A 17,655-nucleotide genomic window follows, 5' to 3' on the forward strand; every position below is an offset into this window, starting at 1 on the left:
AATAGTTACCAATCGTATTATTTCTGCCCCATTTCCATTACAGAGAGGTACAAAGTAGGGCTGCCCCCTTTCTCCTATTCTGTTTGATTTAGCTGGAACCTTTAGTCATTGCCATTCGAGCAAATCAGTATATTCATGGTTCAGAGTGAGCCAAACAGAGCACAGGATTATGCTCTGCATGAGGAGGAGGATCTTGTAATTGTATCTAAAACTAAAATTACCATTCCTAATCGTCTATCCACTATTAATAAGTTTGGACTCTTCTCAGGATATAAAATTAATTGAGATATATCAGAAATCTTAGACAATATGCTTACAAAAGCTTTTTCTCAAATTTGGACTTTCAATGACAATCCTCCTATATGAAATATTTAGGAATACTGATTCCCAAAAATATTCAAGACATCCCTAAGATAAATATAGATCCAATTATTGTCCAAGTGGCTAACAATTTGGAGAGTTAATCCCCAGTTTTGGGGATAAAATTAATATACTGAAAATGCTTGTCCTTACCAGAATTTTTTATGTCCAGATGGATCTCCGTATTTCTATTCCTGAAACTTATTTTAAGAAATTCAATAATATTTTCAGAATGTTCCTCTAAGGTGCAAGTAAGAAACCTAGACTGGCTCTGAACAAATTGCAGCACCCTCTATAGCTGGAAAGATTTCATTTCTTCAACTTGGAAAATTATCATAACTTTTTTTTTGTTAAGATAAGCATCTTTGTTGCTGTTAGATATGACCATGCAGACCCCACCTTGGGTTCAGATTGAACGAGAATTGTTATACCTTCTCCCCTTTTCAGGCATTATAGGATAAATTTTTGTAAATTTGATGGCTCCAGAGCTCCCACAATAATGGCTGTGAGGCAAAATTGGCTAGAAAGTTCTGCTTCCATCCATTCTTCCATGTAAAGGTAGTCCTATGGCGAAATCTGGTCTTTAAAATCAGTTGCAAAACCTTGATGTGGAGAGTTTGAATGGACAGAGGAGTTATGACTGTGTCGCAACTAACAGACAATGATAAATATAAACCCTCTTTAGATCTTTAGCAACAACTTGATTGCCCATCTCCGGAGCATGGAAATATCTCCAGCTGACGCATTTATTTATGAATGTATTTGGACTGGATGCACTGCGAGCTCCAGAACCTCCAGAACTTTTATTTTGGAGGGAACTTTCTGGATTTACTCAGCTAGAAGTATCCTTTGACGATATTCTGGCCCAAACCATAGACCTGAGAGAGACTATGGCATATTCATCAAAAGACACTATTTCGAATATTTGTGTTTGATGTTTATGTTAAAATATTTGTAAAATAGAGAAGATGTATCATGATCAGTGGAACTAGAGTCAGAGTTCCCATGTTCCCTGGAGGGTCTGTTATTGATAGGACACCAGGGAAACAGGGCATAGCAGGGAGTTAGGCTGGAAGCAACTCAGCCAAGACAGAGCAGTGCACAGGGTTTAATAAAGTTCTACCTGTTCCACATAGCCTGCATTCAGCATCTGTCTTTGTGAATGAAACAGTCATGAGCCAGGAGGAAGTTGGAGACAGTGAAGCCCAAGAGACAGGGGTGGTATTTGGGCTGAAATTTGCAAGGCTGCAGGCAGAGAGGGAAGAACTCTGCAGTCACTCTTGGTAGTAGAAAATGGAGAAACCTTTGGAAACAGGAAGGCTCCTGTAGGGTGAGGATGTAGCCCAATGCAGGGAAAGGAGAGATGCCAGATTGAAGCAAATTCCTGTGGCTGACCCTGACTCAAGGGTAGGAACCCAACATCTGGGAAGAAGCTTTGAGAGCTGCTCATTGTTACAGAGAGCCCAGGAAGGGGCTGGGGAAAAGGCCCGAAGACAGCTAACAGTAGGAGGAAGTCCAGGGAGGCAGCAGCAAGGAGTTTGATGGGGCTGACTTTGGCTACTGGTTATTGGGTCTCTGGACTGGAGCCCAATGTACTGGGAAGACCTGGCTTCCCCTGTTAGCCACTGGGGAAGGTGGCGTGGGGCCCCTGAGAATAAGATTATTCAAATCCCTGAGTGAAGGAGTATAAGGACTATGTGGCCCAGAGTTGAGGGCCAAAAGACCAGATGTAAAGACAGGTACTATTATTTATTGAACTTCCCTGAAAGAGGGGGACACATGTCCCTTGACACATTCCCATGCCTCCCGTGGGAGGCCTACTCATAGCATGAGAACCTCTGTGCTAGAGGATAGGAGGCTGCTACTCCACTCCCAGCCATGAGGGGGCATGGCAGTGTGAGTCCACTCTTGCGTGAGTTTTGCCCTTTACTTCACCTTAGAGCTCTTGATTCTGAACCTTAATAATGTAAAGGTTTTCTGTAACTTTCTCATCAGTCTCTGCTTAAAAAAAAATAAAAATAAAAAAATCTAGCCTCGTCAGCACTGTTTGAGTGAAACCTGAATGGTGAGATAGTGAACAACACTGTCCTTTAGTTACTTCTCACATATAACTGTCTCTCAAGCCTATCTAAGACTTAACCATATCACTGTATAATTCTTTATTATATCAATGCTGGCCAGTGATGTTTCTGATCAAAATAAATCCTATAAACCATAATCCTACAAAATAATACATGAAAATGGCAAAATATTTGTCATTCGTATTATTAAATGATTAAAAGAAAATCTCTCCTGGTATACAAAGGAATTAATGGCTGCTAAATTAAACCCTAACACAAAACAAAGGCATTTTGTCAATTTACTAAAGCCATTTATTGCTACATATATAACAAAGAGTTAGAGACTGAGGCTGCAAAATGAGTGCTAACGTGGAGGGGGGGGAGAGAGAGTGTCATTTTATCCTTATTTGCGTCTTGTGAGAATTAGAAGGGATGAGTGGCCAGTTCAGAGTCTTCTCCAGCACTTTATACACATGCACGCACATACTCTCTTTCCCTCGCTCACTGTTAGGAATAATTTTGCCTACCCCTGAAATGTAACCACTTCAGGAGTGGAGAAGCAATGCTGTTTAACAGCACCATGCTACTGCAGTGTTCCTAGTTACAGACAGACCCTTCTGTACATCTGCAGAGGAAAACGTGGGGACATCTCTAGTGTTTTCTGATAAAATAAAAATGACTCTTTGAAAGAGACCAAGGGTGGATACAGCATCCCTTGAGCCATGTAAATATCAATAGTTTTATGCACCTGAACATAATACTGTGGGCCAAATGCATCCTTGATGTAACTGCACTGTCAACTGTACCAGGGCAATTTCAATTGATTCCTGTGACCAAGAGGAATCTGGCCCATTGGTTTGAATGGAGCCAACAGCAAATATATTTATTATTAGGGCAGTGATTTGGTCACAGCCTTGACTTCCATGCCAAGACCCAGAACTTACATATTTTTTTCCTGAAAAGTAAGCTGTGGCTGCTATGCTCTAGCTGCAGTGCAGAACTGCCGGAGGACTGCTATCCATGGGACAGCTGAGGATTCTGCCGGATAGAGAGGAGTCGTCTAAAGCATAGAGCCAGCATAGCCACTTCTACCCACCCACTCTCCCACACTCCACTGAGGTGTGTAGGGGACAAGGAGAAGGGGAAGGACTAAACAGTCTGCCTGATCCTCACCTGGTACAACCGACCCTTTGGTGCTGCTACTGGTATAATTTAGAGCATCCCTTGGGTTAATAGGTATAAATTATGCTGGGGGCAGTTTTGGCCCCTTAGCAAGCATGACTGGGGAGTGGAAAAGTGGCTTAAGCCCCCTGTCCCACTCTAGCTGCACAGAATATAAACTTGGCACCGCTGAGGACTGAACCCTAAGTTTGAGCGGTGGAGCAAGGTGAAGCCCAGGCAAGTTGCCTTCAGAGAGGTCAGGCTGCTGAAGAACTTGTGATCTGATTTCCCATCTCATATTGCCCAGGTTCAGACTAGCCAGTTTTGGAGTGTGGCGGGGGGGGGGGGGGTGTCCTGCAGAGCATGTGGCACTTCCCTGACTTTACACATTTGGCAGTGTTTTATTCATGGTTTTATCACTCAAAATAAAATCCCCCTGAAAAAATGACTGCCCTCTGAATGGTGCTCCTATGTTGTTATGGCTCCTGCTGTATGTCTGTTAAATACAGAGTAGACATCTTGTACATAATCCCCATGTCAGGCTTTTCAGTTAGGCTGATGCTTCCTCCCTTTCCCCTTTGGAGGTAAGTGACATAAGTATTTTCATAGAATAGCAGGGCTGGAAGGGACCTCAGGAGGTCATCTAGTCCACACCCCTGCTCAAAGCAGGACCAATCCCCAGATCCCTAAACAGCCCTTTCAAGGATTAAACTCACAACCCTGGATTTAGCAGGCCAATGCTCAAACCACTGAGCTATCTCTCCTACTCAGCAGTATCAGCCCAAGGCTTCATATCAGAAATAAACATATGTTTTAGCCAAGGGTGAATTTTTGATTTCTATTCTTATGCAGAAATAGAAAAAGAAGCCTTTGCTCAGAGACAACTGAATCAAGTGGTCACAGCTGAAACTTAGTCACTGAAGTACTTAGAATGTTTTTTTGTAAAGGTCAGGCTAATACAAGCAGAGAAAAAACTGATCCATGTGATGTCCTGCTCACACAGTTCACTGGCTTGCCATTGGCTTAGCCTTCCTTGGCTTCCCTGAGATGTAGCCCTTCGCTACTTTTTGGTCAAAGTTTCAGAGTAGCAGCCGTGTTAGTCTGTATCCGCAAAAAGAAGAACAGGAGTACTTGTGGCACCTAAGGCCTTGGCTACACTTACCCGCTAGTTCGGCGGCTGGCAATCGAACTTCTGGGTTCGACTTATCGCGTCTAGTCTGGACGCGATAAGTCGAACCCGGAAGTGCTCGCCGTCGACTGCGGTACTCCAGCTCGGCGAGAGGAGTACCGCGGAGTCGACGGGGGAGCCTGCCTGCCGAGTGTGGACCAAGGTAAGTTCGAACTAAGGTACTTCGACTTCAGCTACGTTATTCACGTAGCTGAAGTTGCGTACCTTAGTTCGAATTAGGGGGGTAGTGTAGACCAAGCCTTAGAGACTAACAAATTTATTACAGCATAAGCTTTCGTGGACTACAGCCTATATGCATCCGAAGAAGTGGGCTGTAGTCCACGAAAGCTTATGCTCTAATAAATTTGTTAGTCTCTAAGGTGCCACAAGTACTCCTGTTCTTCTTTTTTTGGTCAAAGTGTACTTCATTTTTGATAAGCTCAAACAGGCATGAAAATTAGATGCATTGGATGTGAAAGTGAAGCTTAGGTTTTGAAGATGATGTTGAGTCACCTTGTTTGAAGAAAGAAAACATGAAACTGAAAAGAGAGAGGCTCTTAAGTTGGCTGCCAATTGCTGGTAGATTCTGTGAATTCTCTGAGATTATGTCCTTTGTACCTGTAGAAATGCAGGGAACATGTGAGAGAAAGACACAAGAAGAAAGGAGATGCTGCTGCAGGAAATGAAATATATCTTAGTTTCTCCTGATTATTAGGCTTATAAAAAGGAAGAGTGGGCAGCTGAGTTGAGGGCTGATATACCAACAGACTTTAATGTTTTCAGGGCCTGGGAAAGTTGTATATAATGGCCCCAATTCTGTAAAGATTTTATGCACGTTTAACTTTATGGAGTGTGAGTATTCCCAGTGGATAAAGTTAAGCATATGTGTATATTTTTGTAGGATTGACTATTTTTGTGTCCTGAAAAGCTCTCTCTGCTACAAAGGTGGACAATGAGGGATCAAATAGACATCTTTGTCCCCTTGGATTTGCAGACTTCTATAATATCCTTTCAGTGCCTGTGTGCAAAACTGCCATCACCCCTACATGCCTGCATTAAGGGGGAAATTCCCAAAGGCTCTTGTTCTCCTCTCACATTAAGGTAGTTTGGAGTAACTACACTGAAATCAATAGTTACATCAGTAAGTGAGATCCAAATCATGCCCAAAGCAGTTCTCATCAGATGTTAAAGTGCAGAATCATTTGTATCAAGTTGATGCTTTAGTTTACAGGGAATAAAAAATGCATCTTATAAAAGATGTATATCAAACAATAACATTTGGAATGTACATAGTGCCTTTCATCCAGGGATGTCAATATGCTTTATAAAGCTGAATAGGTATTATCACAATTTTTTACAGATAGGAAACTGGGGCTTAGCTCTGGACCTGATTTTTTCCTCAGTTAAACAGGTATAAATCAGGACTAATTTCTATATAAGTTAATGAAGTCACAGTGGTTTACAAACCAGTGTAGGTGAAGGCAGAATCAAGTCCAGATTTAGTGATTTGCCCAAGATCACCCAGCAAATCTATGGCACAGCCAGGAATAGAATCCAGCTCTCTTTTGACTCCCAGTCCTCTGATCTTTCTGTTAGAACATACGACCTCTAAAATAAGCCTTAGATCTAAGAAGAAAAGGAGTAAAATCTACAGCCATGTAAGATACTCAAATTGCTCAGGAAGCTATTGTAGAAAAAGCCCTGAGGCATTCAGGTAGTAAGAAGCTAGAATTTGGAATAATCCTCCAAAGATTTGGGTTATCCCAGACTCCCATGCACAGCAAGCAGTTCAAATTCACATGCTTATTGTTTTTCTATACCACTTTAAAAGTGCTGTTCTGCTTCTCGGTCCCTTCACAAGAGGAAGTGGTGGGCTTGTAAGACAGTACTCTTGTAATTAAGGGCTCAGCGGGCGTAATTTGCATAGCACCTGAATATAGCACTATACCGCACAGCGCTGCACTGCTCCATGCTCTGGGAATGATTCCTTACTGGGAATAATTGTGCCTCAAGAATGCATGGACTCTGCACCATCTATTAGGATGCCACAGCTTGTTTGAGACGTTCTGCCTCCTCCTTACCCCTCCCCGCACTGCCTTTCATTAGTGTCCTCATTATTTTTTAATTATACCAGTGCCTAGAAGCCCCAGTTCAAGACCAGCACCTCATTGTGCTTGTTGCAGAAGTAAAAAAAAAAAAAAAGTCCCTACTGAGACATGTTGCCCCCCTTTTAAGATGCCACCTGCTGTGCTGAGATGCCACTGAGCCCACCTGTTCTGCCAGCCTGGGCACCCTTTTTACCTGTCTTGCTGAGCCAAGCTATTAAGTCTCCTCCAGCACACACACAGACAGGGCCACACCCAACTGCAGCACGACACAGACACTGAGATCAGCTCTGGGAAGACTCAGCTTAAGGGACTTGCCCCAGCACTCAGGTGTCCACCTCCCTTGGAGTGCAGAGCCAAAAGTATATTATGAAATCCGCCTCCTCCCCCAATGTGGAGGAAGGTATGCACAGCCTCTTACTCCCCCCCCCATTATGAATTGCACAAACTGGGTTATATTATAAACAAGAAATAAGTTTATTAACTACAAAAGGTGAATTTTAAGTGAATATAAGAGATAACAGACAGAACAAAGCAGATTACTGAGCAAATAAAACAAAATATGCAAGCTAACCTCAATATACTTAAGAAACAGGTTACAAAATGTAATTTCTTACCCTAAATATTATTTTAGGCAGGTTGCAAAGTTTCTGTAGCTTAGAGTTCCAGTTATATCTCTTTTCAGACTGGACCTCTCTCTCAGTCTGTACTCCCCCTTGCCTGCCCTTCAGGTGTCTTTAGCAGTCTTTCTTCTTGGGCAGACAGGCCATGGAGTAGAGTCCCGTTTGCCTTCCTCCCCACCCTTAAATAAGTTTTATATAAGGCAGGAATCCTTTGTTTCACAAACTTGACCCCCCCTCAACCTTTTAGTGGAAAGTTACAAGACGTCCAAGATAATGTTTAGTATCAGGTGACAAGACCAGCTGACTTAGTAGTGTCACTGTTATGTCCCAGGACGCCTCCCAGGAGAGAGAGAGATTAGTACAGGGGTTCTCGAAGTAGGGGTCGGGACCCCTCCGGGGCTCACGAGGTTATTACATGCGGGGTCACGAGCTGCAGCCTCCACCCCAAACCCTGTTTTGCCTCCAGCATTTATAATGGTGTTAAAGATGTAAAAATGTGTTTTTAATTGATAAGGGGGGGTTGCACTCAGAGGCTTTCTATGTGAAAGGGGTCACCAGTTCAAAAGTGGATTAGTATCTTCACAGTCTTGTTGTTCCTTCCTAATGGCCCATCAGATCTGATGGCCTGTCATCCCAATACACACCCAGTTGTAATTGTTACACAGTCCATATTTCTAACTTCAGATACAGAAATGATACATGCATACACATTGGATAATCGCATTCAATAAATCATAACCTTTCCAATGATGTCTTACATGAACCATCTTGCATAAAGTACATCTCAGTTATGTCATAGCCATATCATAAGCATATTTTCATAAAGAATATGGAGTGTAATGTCACACCTACCTCAATAATGTATAGCCAATCTTTATGGCAAGACAAGTTGAATTCAACAACAAAAAAGAGGGTGGGGAAGATGAGATAACAGTGCAGTGAGAAAATTTTGATTCTGCTACTGTGACATTTTGGGGATCACCCACACTAGTAGGGGGTTCTCTCACTGACAGCCCTGTAACTTTGGGGTGCCTTAATGCTGTGCTGCTAGGACTCTGATCCCTGATACCAGTAGAATCATGGAATTGTAAGACTGGAAGGGACCTCGAGAGATTATCTAGTCCAGTCCTCTGCACTCATGGCAGGACTAAGTATTATCTAGACCATCCCTTACAGGTGTTTGTCTAAACTGCTCTTAAAAATCGCCAATGATGGAGATTCCACAACCTCACTAGGCAATTTTTTCCAGTGCTTAACTACCCTGACAGTTAGAAAGTTTTTCCTAATGTCTAACTGTAGTGGGGTGGATTGGCCGCCCACAGACCCAGAGGGGGAGGAGCCCCTCATTGAACCCTGGTGGGTGGAGCCACACCAGGCTCAACCCTCCTGCCGGAAGTTAGTGGGCGGGGCCAGAAGTACAAAAGGCGGGCCGGAGAATTTAGTTGGGAGACAGCCGCCGGAGGAGCCAGATGCCTCCTGTGAGCTCCCAAGCTGAGAGGCTGCTGCAGACCTCGAGGGAGCTGAGGATAGGCCAGGACCGCCAGGGCCATTTACGGACCCGATCACAGAGGAGCTGCAAGCACTGATAGAGGTCTTCTTCCCCAACAACCAGGACAACCCTCTTCAGAGCCAGGTACACCCTGAGGGGGAGTTGGGAAGTGGCCTGGGATAGCTGACCCTGTCTGGCTGCAAAACTGCCAGTGAGGGAGTCAGCATGTTGCTGTCAGGATCCCCGTTCTGCCACTGCTAGGGCCCTGGGCCAGGATGCAGTGGAGTGGGTGAGCCTGTGTCACCCCTTCCACCCCAATCTGTGCGTGGCAGTCTCCCCCTCTCTTAGGCACCAAGCCTAGGCTAGGAGGCCTGATTGTTTGCTGCCCAGCCTGAGTACAGGCCTGAGTCAGTGATTCTTTGCTGCCGCGCCCCGACCGGGGGCTGGGGCTCCGTAACTGTGTTTGTTGTTCAGCCCTGATCACAGGCCCAAGCTCACGTCTCCTGTTGTGCTGCTGATTCCCCACATTAGGCGACACCCAGAGATGTAGTGAGGTGCATTGGCAGACCACAGACCCGGAGGGGGCGGAGCCAACAGACTACACCAACCTAAACTGCCTTTCTGCAATTTAAGCCCATTGCTTCTTGTCCTATCCTCGGAGGTTAACAAGAACAATTTTTCTGACTCCTCCTTGTAACAACCTTTTATGTTCTTGAAACCTGTTATCATGTCCCCTCTCAGTCTTCTCTTTTCCAGACTAAACAAACCCAATTATTTCAATCTTCCCTTGTAGGTCATGTTTTCTAGACCTTTAATCATTTTTGTTGCTCTTCTCTGGACTTTCTCCTAATCAGCATGGAGTAGTGCAGAAGAATTACTGCTTGTGTCTTACAACACTCCTTCTAATATATCCCAGAAACATGTTTGCTTTTTTTTCACAGTATTACACTGTTGACTCATATTTAACTTGTGATCCACTATGATCCTTTTCTACAGTACTCCTTCCTAGTCGGTGATTTCCCATTTTGTATGTGTGCAGCAGATTGTTTCTTCCTCAGTTGAGTACTTTGCATTTGTCCTTATTGAGTTTCATCTTACTTATGTCAGACCATTTCTCCAGTTTGTCCAGATCATTTTAAATTTTAATCCTATCCTCCAAAGCACTTGCAACCCCTCCCAGCTTGGTATCATCCGCAAACTGTGTAAGTGTACTCTTTATGCCATCATCTAAATCATTGATGAAGATATTGAACCTAACCAGACCCATAATTGATCCCTGTGGACCCCACTTGATATGTCCTTCCATTTTGAGTATGAAACACTGATACTATTCTCTGGGAATTGTTTTCCAACCAGTTATGCACCCACCTTATAGTAGCTCCATCTAGGTTGTATTTCCCTAGTTTTTTTATAAGAAGGCCCTGCAAAGCAGCATCAAAAGCCTTAGGCTATGTCTACGCTATGCACCTCTTAGCGACACAGCTGTGCCACTACAGCCATGCTGTAAAAGGTACGCTGGGGCTAGAGGCGGAATTGGCCTGAGGGTGGAGAGGGAATGAGGGCAGAGCTGGGCTGGGGCGGAGCAAGGGGAAGAGTGGAGCTGCAGCTGGGGCCGGGCTGGGGGCAAATGGGGCTGGATGGCACTCCCTCCTCAGCTCCATGAGAGTTGGCCTGGGATCCTCAGCACCCCACTCCCACGAACATTCCTCTGTGCTCCCCTAGAGGACCATGCCCCACAGTTTGGGGATCGCTGTTTTAGTTCATGCCTCCAGCATCCACATGGGGGAGTTACAGTGCAGCATTTTGGTGCACACTACTATTCATACCCCTATAGTCTGTACTGTAGTCACCATTAGACCACATAAGGCAATATTTAGACTTCACTGTACCTGCCATTATTAGTACAAGTTAATACTATAGTAGCCTCCAGCTTACAATCTAAATAGTATTGGGATGCTACAGGTGGAAGACAGTAGTAGGGACACAGGTTGGTAAGCTAAGTGTACAATTTGGTGACTCTATGGTTTGGGATTTTTGTAGGATTTTTCAAAAATAAGACAGTGATTCATTAAGAGCACCTGTTCACCTATCAGGCCACATGTCTAGCCATTGTCTTTACACAGTTTACCATGTGCATCACATTAGAGCAGGATCGTAAGAAGGAAGACAGGCAAATGGCTGTCCAGTCTGATTGAAGCAGGTATTCCATGTATAAGGGCAGCATGGAACAAGGTGTAAAGCTGTATCCAGTGCCTTTGTCCATATTAGAGATAGCCTTGAGCTGCCAAGTTTGAGTTCGGAATTGGATCCAAATCCAAACTTTTTTAAAGTTTGAGGTTCTGGTTCAGACCTTACTCTTGTCGATATAACTCAGAGCATGAGACTCAGCCTGTCCTCAATTGTGACTTATATTTGAAGTAACCCAATTCATCAGTGTCGGAGGGGCAGAGAGGAGTGAAGAATTAAAGAAACTTTGAAATTGAAAAATGTTTCAAATGGATTGTGTGTGAGGAGCAATAACAAAAGGGATCACACTAGGTGGGGACTGCTATGGGGATCACCCTCTCTTGTCAAGTATTGTAGGTGAAAAAAAGTAGCTAAGCAGATAACCTAGAGAGTAAGCTGACAATCTGGGCCCTTTTCGAAACTGACTTGTGTCTGCATGTGCACAGGGAGACAGTCTGATCGTAAGAGCATTCTTACACCAGAAGGCAAGAGGGTCCCTGGTATCTCGCAGTGAGTTTCAGCTGGCCTGACCAGCTCAGAGTACCTCCATTCAATATTGTTATATTCTGTATCTAAAAGATGCCATGTAATATGTCATTGGAAAACTAATAACTCACTGATCATGAATATTCTTGCATGATGTATGTACAGTCAACCCACAAAGAAGTATACAGATGCACTGGAATTATGGCTAAACTGTATTTAAACCAGGCAGGGGAGTTGATAATCAATTTGGGGGGGAGGTTCAGACAAAGGAATGCATTTCCACCTGTTTGAATGTGTCTCCTGTGTAAATTCAGCAAGGTGTGACCAAAGACAAAGAAAAGCACATTTGATTGCAAGGTAACAAAGCCATCAGGAGACCAAGCGAGGAAAAAGTGATCACCTAACAATCTCAATGGGGGTTGCACTCTGCATCCCGAGGAAGCCTTTCTGCCTCTGGAAGCAGGGCCAATGAACTTGGAGAGAGATACTTTCCAAAGGTTTACAGGAGACTATAAGGAGAGGGACAGAGAACCCCTAACTTATCCTTCCCCTGAGGAGACAAGGAAAACCAGCCCCTTGGATTCTGTGGTAATACTGACTTAAGAGCTAGTCAGCCATTGCTGGAAAAGGAGGGCTGATGAGGAATCTACCTCGAACTACCTAGAATCAAGTGTATTTAATCAAAAAGAGAGAGGTTTTAAATGAGTTCAGGTATAAGGGATAAAGATAGAAAGGGTTACAAACAAAAGTAAAGTATCAGAGGGGTAGCCGTGTTAGTCTGAATCTGTAAAAAGCAACAGAGGGTCCTGTGGCACCTTTGAGACTAACAGAAGTATTGGGAGCATAAGCTTTCGTGGGTAAGAACCTCACTTCTTCAGATGCAAGAAGAAGTGAGGTTCTTGCATCTGAAGAAGTGAGGTTCTTACCCACGAAAGCTTATGCTCCCAATACTTCTGTTAGTCTCAAAGGTGCCACAGGACCCTCTGTTGCTTTAAACTAAAGTAAATATGCTTTATAATGGCTATGACCTAACATAGCAAGCTCTCTCCTTTCCCCAGATAGCCCTACCCTCCCTCCTCTTTCCCTCCTTCCACTCACTGCTCCCCCAGAGCCTCCTTCCACCCTCTGCTCCTTTCCCTCACAGACCCAAGCTAGTGAGGCACTTTCACGAAGATCCTGTTCCTTGGGAAAGGAACTGGGCAGCGTTAGAGGCAAGGATCCCCGACACTGCAGCAGCTCCTTTCACTAGGAACAGGATCTTTGTGGAAGTGCCGGCTGATCCTGTTCACTGTGAAAACGATCCTTGTGAAAGTGCCCAGGCAGTGCTTCCACTTGGAAATACCAAATGAAATTCATGGTTTCAGACCTCCTCTTAAAAGCCCTCCATGTGACTGGCTGGCCCAAGTCACCTGCATCGGCATCCTAATCATTATTTCCTACAACAGTGACGTGCCACAGGGAGAATGGAAATGTCAACTACAAGAGTGAGACGTGTGAGCCCAGGAGACAGAGCTTCCCCTGCAGCCAGCCTATGAGCCCCCCAGAAGCGATCAGAGTGACCACAAACCTCAGCATGTTCAGCGTGAAGTGTCAAACCCCACCTTCCACAGCGCAGCCCCCAGCCCCAAAGAAATAAAGATAACAGCCCCTGGGAGATAGAGAGGGAGGCTGATCTTGTGATTAAGGCACTGGAATGGGATTCAGGAGATCTGGATTTAGTTCCTGGCTGTGCAACGGACTTCCTGTGTGATCTTAAGCAAGTCACTCAGGCTCTTCGTCTGTGCCTACATTAGGGCATTTTAACCAAAAGATTCTCACCAGCGCTACCACTGGGTCAGCTGCACCAGAGAGCCATCATGATAATTCCTAGCTCTAATACCTAATATAGACAAGGTTCTGGTGTTTTTACCAGCATATTGGTTAAACCTGCTTAGGAGAGTGACTGTGAATGACATACATCCTTGCAGCGACACCCAAGCACCTAGCATGTGAGTTAAATCTCAGGGAAACGCAGAAGTTGCATAGAGAAGACATTTGTACAGGGACATTGCTGCTGCTGGCCAAAGTATTTCAAATTGCTTTTGCTGAAGAGCAACCCCTGACTTACATATGGAAATACTGCCTATGTAAAAACACAACTATCCTTATTCCGTCTGGCCTATTAGATCTACTCTTCCATCATATACAAATCACTCTGTGCTTTTCTGACAGTGAGCTTTGGGCCAGTTGCATCAATTAAACTAATCAAATCCTTAATCCAGACTGGAGACAAATGAACATACCGTCATTCCTCTTGATACTAATTCTGCCTTATTTCCTGGCCAAAATTTTCAAACTTAGGTGCCTAATATTAAGCATCTAAATCCATAGGAAACTAAATAAGTGGCCTGACTTTTCAGAGGTGCTGATCCCATTGAAGTTGCTTTCCCTGTATGTCTGAGCTATATTAGGATAGAGGGTGCATTCCTCTGTGGGCTTAACCTACATATTTCATATGAGCAAACGACCATCTGCTTGCATTTGAGATACGTACTCTAGCACATGCCTGACTGAGCTCCAGGGCCACACACAGCAGAATTCTGGACAGCTATACACTGAGGAGGGAGGAATCTATTAATCTGTTAATATGACCACAGAACTTCTATTATGGTCAATACATGTTATGGGAATGTTAAGGGGACAATAGTCTGGTACATGGGAATTGTGCAGGGAAAGAGGCTATGTCCAAGTAAATACGTTATTGACTGTGGCTATGTCTTCACTGCAGAGGTAACGCAGGAGATTGGCATCTGGGTCTGAGTGCCTGGGTTCGCCTAATCTTGGTGTGAGCAGCCACACTGCAACATCCTACCCTAGTTATGGCATCCTTATTGGTTTTGCACTCCCCAGTGTGTGTCTCTAGGACTGCTGGGGTGGGGGTAAGCCTCTGATTCTTTGTGCTGCAGTAAGCTAAGTCACTGGAGGATTTTTTCCCTGTGAATGGTGGGTGAATTTGTCAGGGGGCATGGATCAGCGTTCATGTCACACTCCTCGTCAGTATCTGGCCTGGGCCAGGGAAGCTAATGATCCAAACAGCGGACCAAATTCGGTGGTGAACCCTGGTCACATGCCACCTGAGATACATTGTGCATACACTAAGAAGACTTGTCTGTTCTTCTGGGCAGAGGGGGAGAGTCGTGGGATGGCATTAGAGAGTTAGCAGCACTTGAGTGGTGTAGCCTGTGTTTTCTAGCCTGAATTTAGTACCCACACTCTGACGGCGGTTGTCAGTGATTTCAAAGGAAGGGGCTTGAAACTCTGCAAGAGGCAATTGTGGAATAACCTCCCTGCAGGGAAAGTTTCTTCCTACTGCACTTGAATTACAAGTTGCTTTCTGCCTTGAACACTGAAGGTGAAGATTTTTCCAAAACTTGTGGGGATGGCAATTGTTTTGTTTTGTTTTTTAATCCTTTCTAATGAAACTGGATGTTCTCATTATCCAGAAAAATGTCCAGTCCCTTTTTCTGAATCCTACTAAGCTCTTGGCCTCCGTAAAGGCTTGTGGCAATTAGCTCCACAGGCTAATGCAGCACATATGCTGAAATTCACTAGCGATGAGCATTTGTGCCAGGAAGTTGGATCACTCAACTGCTCACAAAAAGGAAATACAAAATAATAGTACCTAGCTCTTATCTTCTCATCCGGAGCTCTCTAAACATTTTGAAAGAAAGTCACTAGCATTATTCCCATCTGCCTAGCCCTTAGCCAGTGACAGAGCTGGAAACTGAACCCAAAGTCTTGGAGGTTTCACAGCAAAGAAAAACCCAAGGCACCAAGTCTCAGAGCCCAGGTCAGTTGACTTGGGATAACAGAGCTTGGGCTGCAGGGCTAAAAATAGCAGCATGGACATTCCCACTTGACTGGAGGCCGGGCTCCTAGACCTTCCACCCTCATCGTGTTTCAGAGCTCGGGCTCCAACCTTCTTGGAAATGTCTACACTGCTATTTTTAATCCTGCAGCACAAGCTCTGCAAGCCCAAATCACTTGACCTGAGCGCTAAGACTCAGTGCTGCATGTTTTTTATTGCAGTGTAGACATATCCTGAGTCCCAGTGCAGTGCCGTGTCCAGTAGGCCACACCACTTCCCACAAAATGGGTGTGAACGTGAGCAACATGAATGAATTTAAAAATTCTAACAAACTGTTGCTGATCATTTTGTGCTCTACTCCTCCAGCTCCGGCATAATGAACTTCTACTCTAAAATGATGTGTAGCTTTGCTGTGTACTGTTGAACAGTTGCCATGGTTCACCCTACAGATGGCTATGTTTCACTGGTGGATGAAATGATCCCTGGGTACACTTTGTTTGTCGGTTAGTAAAGTACATTGGGATGAAAGGCACAATATAAATGTAAGACTGTTATCAAGAGTGATCACCCTGGGTTCTAACTTCAGAGATATTTGCAATAATTTTGGTAAAAAATAATAACTCTCACACAATCCTAAACAGCACTCACAGTATTTCACATAAAAGACAATGAATCTGATGCCAGAAACCGTACGTCTGTTTTAAAAGGGACTTGTATCCAATCCATCTTTTATGTAAAGCACTGCACTAAATCTTAACTCTGGTAGGTGGTATAAAGGTGCTAATATCAGCTGATATGAAGTGAAAATATGAGTAATAACTGAATGTTTCAGAAAAAGCATTTTTCCCATAGTTAGTAATGCATGACTCACTCAAACTCTCTAGCTACTGTGCTGCATGAGTGACTCAAAATTCCACAGAGAATGGAGACACAATCAGTTCTTTCTTTGCCAATGTTTCTTTTTAAAATCATCACTGCTGTAACTCACTTACTTCAAAAGGGAGCATCTGGGCCTATCTTTCTCCCCCCATGCTGTGATTAAAACCTAGTAATTTATCAACATTAATAGCTACCAAAGAGATGCGGAATGAAAAGGGAACTCTGGTGACAATTAAAAAAAAACAGATTTAAACTGACTGCATTGCTAAGTCTCCAGAAGTGACCCATATAGTATATAGGCAACACTATTTTAAACACATGGGACCAAATTATCCTTTGTGGAATCTTCCTGTGTGAGAACTGGAAGCTCAGAGTTTGGTCTCTTAGAGTTTCCATCTGATCATTTCTTGAGGAGTAGGTTTTGAACCCATCCCATGGAGTGGGAAGGACATTTGGCCCTTCAAACCCATCAGTCTCAGGAGATCTGCCTGAGAGAGACAAGGTCCACTGGCAAGGAGGTCCTGTGCTTTTGCAGCCTACCTGCCACACACCTGGTTTCCATGGCATCGTGTCCCGTTAGGAGCAGGATCCTATGGGGTTCCCAGATGCCTTTGTCCTCTAAACTCTCCTCCCTCACAATGGGGTAACCAGCCTAAATTATTGCTGATAGGATCATCATAAATTTATACGAGGGCTCTCCATGAGAGATATGGGGCAGCAATCCCGTGGAAAGCAGCCATCTTCTAGTCCTTCCCTTCTGACACGTGGCCTGCCTCCCTCCGTCACATCCATGAAGCCTCACCTCCCTGGATGCACTTCTGCAGGAGGATCCTGGGAAGAGGTGAATATTTAGCTCATTGTCCTTGAGAAAATATTTTTGTTTTGTGCTTGGGTTTTGATTTTTTTTTTTAAATCAAACAGAAGTGTGCAAATTTATAACAGAACCTACAGCCTTTGCCCAGGGTATTCCAGTTAAAACAATGACCCTTTGCAATGAATAGTCTGTGGTGAAGTTGGCCCATAACTCTTAACAAATTCCTTGTGCCCTGATAGTTTTGGACTCGATATTTCAAAGCGAGGGCTTTGATTTTTCTACTTGCCTCCATTAGACAGTGTTCATACCAACAATAGCATCCACTTGTAATGGTTTCTCATCTGCTGAAGGGTGGCTGATAATCTTCATAGCTCCCCCAAGCAGCATTATGGGATTTTTCTATTAGGTTTCCTTTGGGTCACACAACTTTTTGATCC

Source organism: Chrysemys picta, chromosome 1 (assembly GCF_011386835.1).
Source record: "Chrysemys picta bellii isolate R12L10 chromosome 1, ASM1138683v2, whole genome shotgun sequence".
Classification (NCBI taxonomy): domain Eukaryota; kingdom Metazoa; phylum Chordata; order Testudines; family Emydidae; genus Chrysemys; species Chrysemys picta.